Genomic DNA, 13075 nt, shown 5'->3' with positions numbered 1-13075 from the left:
ACCTGTTTTCATTTCATCCCTCCTTTGTGTGTGCATCTGTTTTTTTTCTCCCCTCCACATATCTTGAGCAGCTGTCCAATCGGACTGGCAGCTCAGCTCTGACGATCACGCCTGAAATCTGGGAGGATTTTTAATGTTGCTTTGTCCTAAATGGACTTCCTGATTGCTCGGTCGATGCCTAATCCCTCGCTGTTGTTATTATTGTGCATCCCCCCCCCCCTCCATACAGTCTCTCACCCTCTAACCCTCTAACCCGCTTTCCGCACCCCTCCACTTGATTTTTTTTTTTTTCCATTTCAGCCCCAGCTCGATGATTTGGTGAGTGGTCGCCCTCCTCTATTACCGTGGCAACATCAACCCATCCCACCTCCTCCCCACTCCCCTGTGTCCTGCAGTCGCAGCGATCCAGTCAGCGGTGGTCCTGATAGAAGCGGCCAATGGTGGCGAGGCGTGCTGATATGGGGAGGCGAGGGGGAGGAGAGACGATGGCGAGAGGCGGGGGAGCCCTAATGAGGAGAGTTAATCCTCCCTCTGAGAAAAACATGGTCATGCTGCTTTGTGTGTGTGTGTGTGTGTGTGTGTGTGTGTGTGTGTGTGTGTGTGTGTGTGTGTATCAAAAGCACCTCTCCACTACAGGGAGGGTATCCAGGCCATCTGGATCCTTGCTGAGTGGACATCTGGATGGAGGGGAAAATAGAATAAAAGAACAATGTGTGTTTGTGTGAATGTGTGTGCGTAACTGGTAGTGTGACTAGCAGCAGTCCCTGGTGCCACTGAACAAATCTTTAACACGTGTAAATGACAGCAGTAAACACTGCTTGTTGACTCATATGTCTTCTTCTCCAACCCTCAGTCCATATCATTCTCTCGTTCTTGTTTCCTCTTTCCATCCTAAACACTTATGTCCTTTCGCTTTCTCTCATCTCATTCCTGCCTCTCCTTTTTCTCTCCCTCTCTCTCTGAGTCCATTCCAGTCCTGTTGATGTCCTCGGGCCGGTTATTTGCAGCCCGCTGAGCAACATTCGCCTCTTGCTCTCATTCCTCCTTTTCCTCTCCTCTTGCTCTGTTGTTGAATCTGCTCCTCAGGAGGCCGGCTGTCCTATCGCACACGTGAGCCGCACGCAACATCGCACTGTAAACACACAAACGTGCGCTCACCTCCACACAAAGGCACATGTGCACGCATCAGTGAACAAATATTTCTACAAAACTGGAACAGCACTGTGCCTGCACGCAGACACCATACAAAGAGTAACACAGAGGCCTGCATGTCTGCATCGGACATAATACTGATTCAATCTATACATATGAAGGGCATTGTCAGTAATCGCAGTTAAAATTCCTTCTGCCATAAATGAGCCTTACAATACATTTTTATTGGCTGACCTCTCCTTCACGCTCTCTGTTTATGGATTTATACTCTGTTTTCCCCTTCCTTTCTTACAACTGAATCCAAAATCAACGACCCTTATTTTTCAGCCTATCTGACAACAAACCTCAAAGGCTTAAAACCTCATTTTTTCATCACCTTCACATCCTACTTCTTGCATTCCCTACACGATGGTTCAGTTTATCCTTCCATCCATGTCTCCACGTCCACTCTCGTAGAAAATGAACTGACATGCTGGCAGTATCAACAAACAAGGGCTTATCACATTCACTTGTCTCAGTCCAGTCCCACTGCCAGTCAGAGCCGTCATCACACATACTACAAATTAGTGCTGTGCACAATTAGTCGACTATTTATTAAACATTGGAACCCTGGCTAGCTGACAACAGAAATACTAGTATCTTTTTTAAAAATGTTTTTATTTTATTATGAATTTCTGAAGTTTGGCCCTCTGAACTACATTTCATCATTATTCTGATTCTTTGTGACATCAGTAGCAATTGCCAACTGCTTATTTTTCATTGGATTAGGTTAAATCTGTCCTAAACGACTAAGAAACACTGAGGCTACCTGAAAACTTGTATTCATTCAAGTAGTAGTTTCAGAATGTTTGCACTAATCAGTTATTAATAAAGAGTTAAAATAAGAATCTTGTATTTTCAGTTCTTTCACATCTAGAAATTATTCTGTCCTGCATAAAAAAGTGCCACACTTTTTTTTGTAGCCTTCCCCAGATTCATGCCTTGACACAATCCTGTCTCTGAGCTCTGCAGGCAGTTCCAGTTGTTGTCATGTTTTGTAGGAACATGTGCAATGTTCATAATGCATGGTGCAAAGTGTCACACATTTTAGTGGTGTTTAAAATAAGATTTGGCTATTGAAGACTAACAGTAATGGTTTCAAATATCTTTCATAATATACACAATATTTTTGGGACAATGTTATAGATTAAATTCTGCTGTGTTTAATTACTTTAAGAATACCCGATTAGTCAAAGTTTAACCCTTGTGCGCCCTCCTCAAATTTACTACCCTCTGGACACCTTTGTGGCAAAAATGTACACGCACAAAGAAACTGCTCTTAAATCATCATACATCAATATTTTTTTCTGCTTTTTTTTCATAAATCTCTTAAACAACTTCACACTTATTCAAAAGTACCAAACATTCAATAATTTTCAGGATTTTAAAATCCTGAAAATTATGAATGTTTGGTAGTTTTAAGCAGGTTTAAAGTTGCGATGAAGCCAAAATGATCACCAAATAAAAAAAAATTTTTAGAAAAATGTACAAAAATGCCCGAGGAGGGGAAGAGTTAAACTTACGTTGAAATGTCAGGGAATATATTCATTAGGAACATCCCTACTACAGATGCATTTGTTTGATACACATCTTGGTTTGGGCAATTAATACAACATGTACAGAGGGGAATATACTGTAATGTGGGATGCAACAATTACATATTTTGATGCTACAATTATATTTTGAGGATAAATCCCGGTTTCACGATAATAATGCATTCGTGTATAATTTTAATTAGGGCACTATGTAGTTTTGGAGAAGAAATTCAAACTCAGAATTTTACGATTCACCATATAATGAGGTAGTAATACAAACTCAGAAATATTTATTTTTTCCATAACTGAATGAACAAGCTGTTCTCAGAGCCTCAGAACACTTTTGAAGCTAGAAAGGTGGCAGGGTCCGCCAAATATAAACAAAGTAACACAGTATGAAACTGTGTTGTCCTTTGTTTATTTAGTTTGTTCAGGCATAAAAAAATCATTCAATGACGATTACCCCAAATAACATAGTGCACCTTTAACAACAAAATGAATGTATAAAATCACAAGGTAATTTTAATTAAAGTTTTTGAGTGTATTTTGTCCCCACAACATTTCTTCATTGGCTTTTGTTTTCAATAGTTGCTAATTTATACAGTAAAAAATAAAAGAATAGAACAAAAAGTCAGGTCGGAGTGCAGTTTTAGCAAAAATGAAAGAAAGAAAGTGAGGATATCTTTCAAGCAGGTGTTATGTCCCTGAGGGGATTCATTCCGTTTTTGTGGGTGTAATTTATAGATGGTGCAATGCTCCTTTTCCTGTTAGGTTGCTATTGGCTCACATTGCTCAACTCTTAACTCACCACTACTTGGGAAAGCAATGTACCATAATATCCCTTTTTTGAGAGTGAGATGAGAAACAGTTTGTGTAGCTGATCCATTATAGTTACAAAACTGTCACATTTTAAAACACAGTTTATAGTGAAGTCAGCTAATCGCTGCATCCCTAAATATAATATGCAACATCACAAACTGTGACCTCAATACTGAATACACTTACACAAATAAAAACAGTTTACACAATCTAACAGTAAAGTATAAAATATGAAATGCATAAGATAGAGGAGTAAAGCTACACAGAGTCAGACAATGGAAGAGGAGAGGAGAAGGAGAAGAGAGATAGAAAGAAAGACAGAGGAGACAGAAAGACAGAGGAGACATCCTGACGGGTGGAGGCTGTGATAAATGGAGCAGGGCTGAGCTGTGAGGTCATGTGGGGTCACTGCTCCCCACTACCTCCCCCTGATGAACTTAACACGCTCCATTACAGACTGTATGGTAAGACTACAGGGGCAGGGATGAATAGTATAAAATAGTCATGTGATCATTCAATAAATCAGAAGTAGAGAAGTTTAATAAGTATGTTAAAGGCAAATGAGGACAATAAGATGCAATAATATATGGACATTATGGAGTCACAGGAAGTATGGTGACATATTTATGAGCTCATGAGCTGCCATATTTTTTTATATATTGCATAACTTCCTTCCACATTTTGCATACAGAGTTGTCTGAACTATATTTCTGCCTTTTAGTTCTAATCTTCTATCTTTACATGGACAGCAGAACAAACTCAAGTTACTGCCACAAAACTTCAATGGAAATTTCTGCAACACTTTTAAAACATTTTTTTTACTGAAATTCACATTTATTTACCAGTGTTTTAATCTGATCTTTAATCTTTCTAATTAGGCCTGAAGAGCAAAAATATTACAGTTGAAGTGAAATACACTGTGTATAAATATTTCTTACATAAAACCTACCGATGTTTAATATTATAATTCATCATATTATGGACAGAAAAATGTGTATTTGTATTATATTACCTTCTACTTGATCAGCAAACTACAGGCATAATGGCGTTCAGTAGGAATGTGCAATTATTTCTTTTCATTTTCTTATTTTATAGATCTAATTTTTTTTTAATTAAGCAAACTTTTTTTTTCTTATTCATTTAATCATCTGTCTTTAAACATATGATATCACTTCCTCAGAGAGCATCACACCTCCACCTCTGACCTCTCTGCTTCCTTTAAAGACAACATTTCACACACTCTTCTCCAGAAACCTGGAAAAGCCCTTTAATAACCACACACTAGGGCTTTGACCTTTGACCCCAGAGGCTTCATTTGTCAGCCATCTTGTGTCAGGGGGGAGGTAAAGCCGAGCCTGTTAAACATGTAAACGCCTTCTCTGTCCTCGTGATGGAGAGTGAGGAGAAGCAGAGCAGACAGGTTGTGGGTGTAACAGCGCAGCGTTCCCAGCCCCGACGTCGCAGGCCGTTCAAACCCTCCCTTTTTACAGACAGTTCAGAGTCCTTAAAGACTAAACAGACTGGGACCCCGGAGTCCCTCCTGTCTCTTTACGACCGTTGGTGGGCAGACTGCAGGCTCTGGGGGCAGCAGTAAGCTTTTGAACAGGAGCTGGATGAAATCCCTGATGTCTACTACTGATGTGGGACTCGTAGGGTGGAAATATAATCAGAGAAGTAACTGGACAGTACAGGCTCTTCTCCAGCTATGGTGTAGTGTGTGTATGTGTGTGTGTGTGTGTGTGTGTGTGTGTGTGTACATTCTTGAGTGTCATACCTATGTGGGAAGTAAAGCATTTTCTTTCGTTCTTTAAATTTATCTATCAAGTCGTCCATGTTGGGGCTGCTAATTCTAAGAAGTGTCATTAATTGACACTTGGCTGCCCTATCAGTCGGTTAATCACTAATAGTATATTAAATGGTTGACGTTCTTCCGTTAATTTTAACCACTCATATGGGAAAATAATGACTTCATTTTAGTTACACAGCTCCTGTCTGTCGGTACTCAACACAATCCAACCCATATTGAGGCAACTTAATGGCTTAAATGTAACCGTTTAAAAAAATACTTGTATGATTCATTAAATACAATTTCTTATATCAGTATTTCGTATTTTATTTTGATATATTTAATAAGCAAGTATTTTTTATTTGTTAACTAATGATAATTACATTACATACCTAACATCCTTCATTTTTCAATAAACTGCTTAATCATTTAATTCCCATGCAAAAAATACAGTATTATATAATACTGGTTTCTAAATGTTGACTCTACAATCACATTTATATACACACACACACACACACACACACACACACACTAGATACACTTTCTGTATATATCCAGAATTGCACTTCCATAAAGAGACAGATTATGGGAAGAATGGTGGAGCTGCGATGATTAATCAACAGAAAATTAATCAGCAATTGTTTTCATAATCGATTCATTTTTTAAGCACAGTATTGTCTGGTTCCAGCCCCTCCAATGAGAGGATTTACTGCTTTTCTTTTATATCATTATCAACTGAATATCCTCCAGTTCGGACAAAACATCACCTCTGACCCTAGGAAACTGGGATGGACTTTTTTTTAAAAACTTTTTTTAGGACAAACAATTCATTAATTTTATATTAATTACCTGATAGTGAAAAATAATGATTATTTGTAGCCGTAAAAAATGGTCAAAGTTTGTAATGCAAATTTTTTGTTGAAAATGTGAACTTCGAGCTTACTGTCCGAGCCCTGATAATCCTAATGACATTATCAAGGTCATATTCTCATATTTGACACATTTGACTCATATTAGTCCTCCACAACCACAGAAGAGTATACAACTGTTTCCACAAGCACCCAGTAATCTCAATAATAAGTAGACTGACATTCAGGAGTTAAATCTGGAGTTCCCCCATAATTCTGAAGTTGATTCGTAACACATTAAATTTAAGTTATCTAAAAAATCATCACACTGACCCAAGTATAAGTCTTTTCCAACCCAACCTGTACATCCACTTCACAAAATATATTGTCACTTTGCCTAATAGCATTTTGCCTGGTAAAACAAAACTGACCATTTAGAACCATACAGCAGTCAATCTTAAAAAATTAAGTCTGCTTCTTGAGCAGTGGGTGAATTTAAATTGGCTAACAGACCTGTTTCTGGTGGGACTCCACAAGAATCCTTGCTCAATCTGGCCCCCCAACACAAAGCACCCATGTCAAAGACATATTTCTTCTTATAGGTCATAGTAGGAAGACCCACCCACAACCTCTAGTCAGAGATCAAATCTTGTTGACTTAGGCAATGACTTCACCTCACCGAGGGTGAAAACCGGACACACTACCAGATGATTCACTACTCTACGATATGAAAAGGGAAGTTTAGATTGACCAACGACTCTGCTACTGTGCTGAGGTCAGTGAAATGTTGACACAGTTCAAATCTGCCAGTGGGGAAGCTGATGTAGCTGTGGACAGGGTGTGGACTGTGGACATGTGGTGCAGCAGCTCCTTCAGCATTTCTGTTCTGTTTGGATTTTACCTTCAACACCAGTGGGCTGAAACCTGACTGTGGATTCACGTGTTGTCATTCAAAACTAAACCTCTTTTCTCTCCCTAAATCCTCACCATATGCTGAAAAAGCTTAATAAGATTTTCAAATACGAATATGATGTTTCTGCTGCCATATTTCTGGAAAATAATGCATATCAGAGAATCGTCACTGTCTTGTTGTGAAAAAGTGGAGACAGGTCATGGAAACTATTTCAGTATTGATCTAATTTTAATTTTATGTATGGAGGATTGAAACTGACAAAATCACAGATAAAATAAATAAATAAATATATAAGCCATTAAATGCATCCAAAATGATTTAAAAAATAAATGTAAGCATAAATTAAATTATTAAATCTGACATGAATCGATACTTTTGTTTTAACTTCTGTATTTTTTGCATTTCTTTTTTTTTACTTCTTTGCATTTATTGCCTTATTTATTTACTTTCTCTCGATTTTCCATTTTATTTATTAATTTATTATCTTTTGAAGTTAATTAATAGTTTCAGTCTTCCTTATTTAACAAGCTCAAATGGCAAACACTTCCAAAATGTGAAGATTAGTTGCTTTTCTTGTTTATCATTGTAAATTCATTATTTTGGGTTGGCTGGACGAATAAAAAATGCAATTTAATTTGACGTCTTTGGGCTCCAGAAAATTGTGATTGCCATTTTTCATATTTTCATATATTTTCTACTGTAAACAATTCATTGGGGGAAATAATGATCAACAAAATATTTAAATTCAGCCCAAACTATTTTCACTGTCAATAAAATGTTGGTTATTTATACCATTATTCAATTAGTCTTTACAATGTTAGGAAATACTTGAAAAAATGTACATCAGAAAAACCCAGAGCTGAACCAACAGCTCAAAACTTAAAATAATTAAATTTATAATGACACATAACATAGAAAACTCTCGAATCCTCAGAGTGGAGAAATGTAATAAAAACTGTTGAGAATTATTTTGTTTGTTTACTCACTGATTAATTAATTCTGTAAAAAGGCTGTCTCTGTGGGGCTTCCTGGTTGGGGAAGGGGGTTAATGTGCTGCTGACTCACATATTAATGATCAAATTAAGCGGTTGCCCCATGACTGAGGGGTTAAGACCCTGACCATGAACTGCAACATCCCCAGTTCAATCCAGCTGGAAACCTTTGTACCCATCTCACTCACTTCCATCTGAGAAAGAAATGAATCCGAAATATTCTGACAATATTTTTGATTTTGCAGTTTCCATATTACTGAGATGCAACATTGGACAAATTCGTATTTCTTCTTCCAGGCTACTCCAAATGTTAAAAAAATAACATACCAGATCTCAGCCGGGCACATAAAGAGCGATGCTTTTATCATATTATTAATATATCTATTCATTTAATTATGATTATGTTTAACTGAGTCTGACTGCCCTTTGATGGGAGGTGAGCGTAAAGACAATTTACCCTACGTGTAATAGTATCACATTTTGACTTTGCATCATATGGTTGCCATTTTATCAACAGTAAAAAGCACCATGTCCAGCTCTGAGGCAGTAAACCTGATGAAAAGGATGCGGTTGAAAGATGGCTTGTCCCCAACCCCGCAGGCTTATTTTGGATCAATCATGGTCGGGCACAGAGTCAAACCTCCTAATGGCTTCCATTTACTGTAGAGCACACAGTATTTCATTCTTGTTGTCAGGAGAAATATTATCCTCAACAAATCCTCTCTCATCACCCCTTTCCCAGAAAGATTTCCACTTCGGCTGAATCGGAGGTGGACAGGCACGCTGAACAAATCCACTGTGGACAGAGGTGTGTGACAGAGAGATGAAGAGACAAAGAGAGGATACATGTGTGTGTGTTGGTGTGATGTGACAGAGTGAGAGATAGATAGACCTCCATGCCATATAATCCTCAGCTCTCATGCCGTCTTTCTGGGAAGTGTTGAAGGGGCACGTGAGTGTGTGTGGTGTTGGCTTTCCTCTGTCCCCACAGGCTAAACAGGTGGGATTTAAGAGGGTGTTCTAAAGCCTGCGGGCCAACACCGGACCATGCAGGGTGGTGGAGGACAGGATTAGGGGAGCAGGAGATGGGCTGAGGGTCTCACTATCTGACTTAATCTGTGTGTGTGCATTGGTGCCAAGGTCACAGGTGAGGAGGTATGCAAATCAGCACAAGCTGAAATGTTTCACCGCCAACTGGGTGCCTGCTCATACATCATGCCAAGGCCTGTGTCTGTGTGTGTGTGTGTGTGTGTGTGTGTGTGTGTGTGTGTGTGTGTGTGTGTGTGTGTGTGTGTGTGTGTGTTGACATTGAAGTAGCTCACAGAACATACTAACTCATTCACACCCTCTGCTCACGTGCCAACCCTGCTGATCTGGAATCAAGGGGGATCCAACTAGGGATGCACCCATCCATTTCTTTTCTTTTTTATAGTTCAGATCTGATTCCAATGCCTGAATTTGGATATCAGCTGGTGGCGATAGTGATGCTGATTTGCTGATTCCAGAGCAGAACATTATAATTATAATTCTTGTTGTTGTTGTCCTGGTATTAAGTGGCTACATCGGGCTGTAGTAAAAACAGAGCACTTCTTAGAGCAAAACACCAACAAAAATGCAATAAATGTTACTGATTCCAAAGATAAATTGATAATCAATCAATCAAACTATGGATTCTGGATCAGTACCGTATCGTATCGTATCCTGATACCAATATTGGATCAGATCGATACCAACTCTAGATCCAACAAGTGGTTTCTTCAGTCCAAACAGTGTACAATGACTGAGAGCAATACTATAATATCAATCAATGTTCTTATCGATCAATTTTCTTATCATGATGATATGGACATATTGTGCCATGGTTTTAGTGCAAATTTTAACAATAAACTATCTCATCTTGTTATTGAAGTTGTGGTTTTACATATGCAGCTGAGGTCACTGCATTATATATACACTTTAAATATACAGTGGGGTCCAAAAGTCTGAGACCACCCTTAAAATCTCTAATACTGTGACACTCACCTGGATATAATCAGAAAGTTTGGATTCAGACAGTAAATTGAATGTCTTTTAGTGGTCTCCATGGAAGCCCTAAAGGGCCATGCATTCATACATTTTATTTCCTCCGTTTTCCCGAGATAACGGGATAATTTTCTCGAGATCTCAAGATAACGAAACTTTGTTTTCCCGAGATAGCGATATAATTAATTCGATATCTCGAGATAATGACTGTGATATGATAGGCCTGAGATAATGGAGACGCCCGGGACCTCGTAGCTGCTCAGCTATGTAGTTAACGACGACATCAGGCTCACTTAGATTGCGCCGCCGATATAGCTGAAGCCTTGCTAACCGTCTTTTTAGATTACGCACACTAATGTCTATATTATCTGTAATAGCAAGGCATAATGCTATTTCAGCCTGTGTCAGGCCTTGATTTAAAAGATATGTTAAGATAAGACGCGGTGATTGATATGCTCCTGCTCCTCTGACATTGCTACACTGAATGATGTTTCCTACGGAAGCCCTAAAGGGCCATGCATTCATACATTTTATTTCCTCCGTTTTCCCGTGATAACGAGTTAATTTCATTTGTTTTCTCGAGATCTCAAGTTATTATCTCGAAATAACAACTGCCGTTTTCCCGAGATAACGGGATAATTTTCTCGAAATCTCGAGATAATGAAACTTTGTTTTCCCGAGATAACGATATAATTAATTTGAGATCTTGAGAAAACAAAACGATAGTGTCGTATATTAAATCATTGCAGGAAACATCATTCAGTGTAGCAATGTCAGAGGAGCAGGAGCATATTGATCACCGCGTCACATATCTTTTCAATCAAGGCCTTTGAAATTGACCAGCTACGAGGTCCCGGGCGTCTCCATAATCTCAGGCCTATCATATCACAATCATTATCTCGAGATCTCGAATTAATTATATCGTTATCTTGGGAAAACAAAGTGTCGTTATCTCGAGATCTCGAGAAAATTATACCGTTATCTCGGGAAAACGGCAGTTGTTATTTCGAGATAATAACTCGAGAGCGCATGTTCCACATACAAAGGCCTTGTCAACCTGTGGCCCTTTGTTGCGTGTCTTCCCCGCCTCTGTCATCTCTCCAAGCTGTCCTATTAACAAAGCCATGAAAGGCCAAAAAAATACTGTCTGCTATCATCATTTTTCCATCTGGCCACATGGGGGCAGCGTGAGGCAAGCAGAGGAAAAAATCTCATTCAAAGCAGTTTTCAATGCTGTTTATAAGGCAGGTGAAAGACATGAGGCACAAATCTGAGTTTCTTTATTGAACAACTTATATTTGGTTCTTAAGTATGCAGTCTGAAATGTCCCAAATATGCTCCGGACTCCTGGAGGGAGGGTGGAGGGCAGCTGTGATGGAGGTGTTCATTTTTTGTGTTTGTGATCCTTCAGTGTGTGTTTGAAATCATTTTGGAAACATAATAGATTCTCCATAATTTTTAAGAAAGCTGTGGAAAGTGAGGTTAATCAGCAGAGATGAGAAAAGGCTGCTGCTCACTGATGCCAGCTTAGATGTTAATAATTCTCCATAATGTCTGCCAGCAGCTTCCTGGGACGTAATCCTTTCTATTTTTGGAAAAAAGCAGACGTCCCACCCTTGGACTGATATCTATGTGCAGAAGTGTGTTGTTTATCCTTCAGCTTGGCAATGAGAAAAAAGTGAAATGCCAGCTTAATGATTTCCACCCATACTCTCCCCATGGCCTCAGAGCAGATGACAGAAAGGACTGGAGCGATAAAACATCAGTGACAAACTTTGTGTGGCAGGTACAAACGTTAAAATGAATATACTGATCATATCTACTTCTGTTGTAAGTCAAAAAACTTGTCCGATTGCTATTCACTGTACCTGCCTTAAATCATCCCTCTCTATATCAGTGTACAGGTGTGTGTGTGTGTGTGTGTGTGTGTGTGTGTGTGTGTGTGTGTGTGTGTGTGTGTGTGTGTGTGTGTGTGTGTGTGTGTGTGTGTGTGTGTGTGTGTGTGTGTGTGTGTGTGTGGGTGTTTGTAAGTGTGCCTAGTCAATATGTAAGCTGCTCTTCCGGTCCCCTCTGCCCACATGGCGCAAGTGATTGAGCAGTGAGTAACAACAGATAAGAGAGATAACAATACACACTATACCCGGAGTGTGTACTGTATGTGTGTGATAAAATACAGCTTATCACTAAAACTAAAGCATTCCTTTACTACAGAACAAACACAATGAAAAGAAGATCATGAAGGAAAACAGCGAACTGAGTTCAGTCACTTCTCTCAGACAAACACAGGAAACCCCGTGCTTAGACTAACTTGATACACAAGTGCTATCAGTGAGACTCATCTGCCTACATCGTGATTTGATGGTGTTAAACTGTGAGTGAACCCTGAACTTCTATGAAAAGCCTCTCACTGTTTACAGTGTGAACCATGTATTGACTAAAGGGATATTCTGGTATCTTTCAACATGGGTGTTTTGTTTTTTTTTCCTGATGATTATTGTTCATTATAAGGACAATGGGGCAAGGAGCATTAGCCTCCTGTAGCTTTCCAAAATATGTCAATTCAATAGAAATGTCAAGCAATTCTCTTTGATTCAGACCAAAAGGAAACAGAAAGTAGCTAATTTATATAAATAATGGTTAGTATTCTGAGGTTTATCTTTCAGATGAAAAAGTAGAGCTTGCCTTTAAAACTCTGGAAAGCTCTGGAGTTCTAGCCTGTAGCTGTGAGTAGTCAGTGTCACAAGGTGATCTATTACAGGGTCACTTCATCAGGAAACCTGATGCGTGAACAACACAGCCAACATACAATACATCCGGAAGTGTCAGACAGCACGCCAGCCCTCAGGGGGGCTGGTAACGCTACACCTGTGTATCTGTGTATAGCGAGAGAAAAAAAGAGAAAGGATAATGGAGAAAAACACAGCTGAAGGTGAAAGGAGAGGAGAGGAGAGCTGGGGGAGTGAAAA

The sequence above is a fragment of the Pagrus major genome, chromosome 21 (genome assembly GCF_040436345.1).
Source record: "Pagrus major chromosome 21, Pma_NU_1.0".
Lineage (NCBI taxonomy): Eukaryota > Metazoa > Chordata > Actinopteri > Spariformes > Sparidae > Pagrus > Pagrus major.
The sequence above is the reverse complement of the archived record's forward strand: the minus strand, read 5'-3'. Positions refer to the sequence as shown.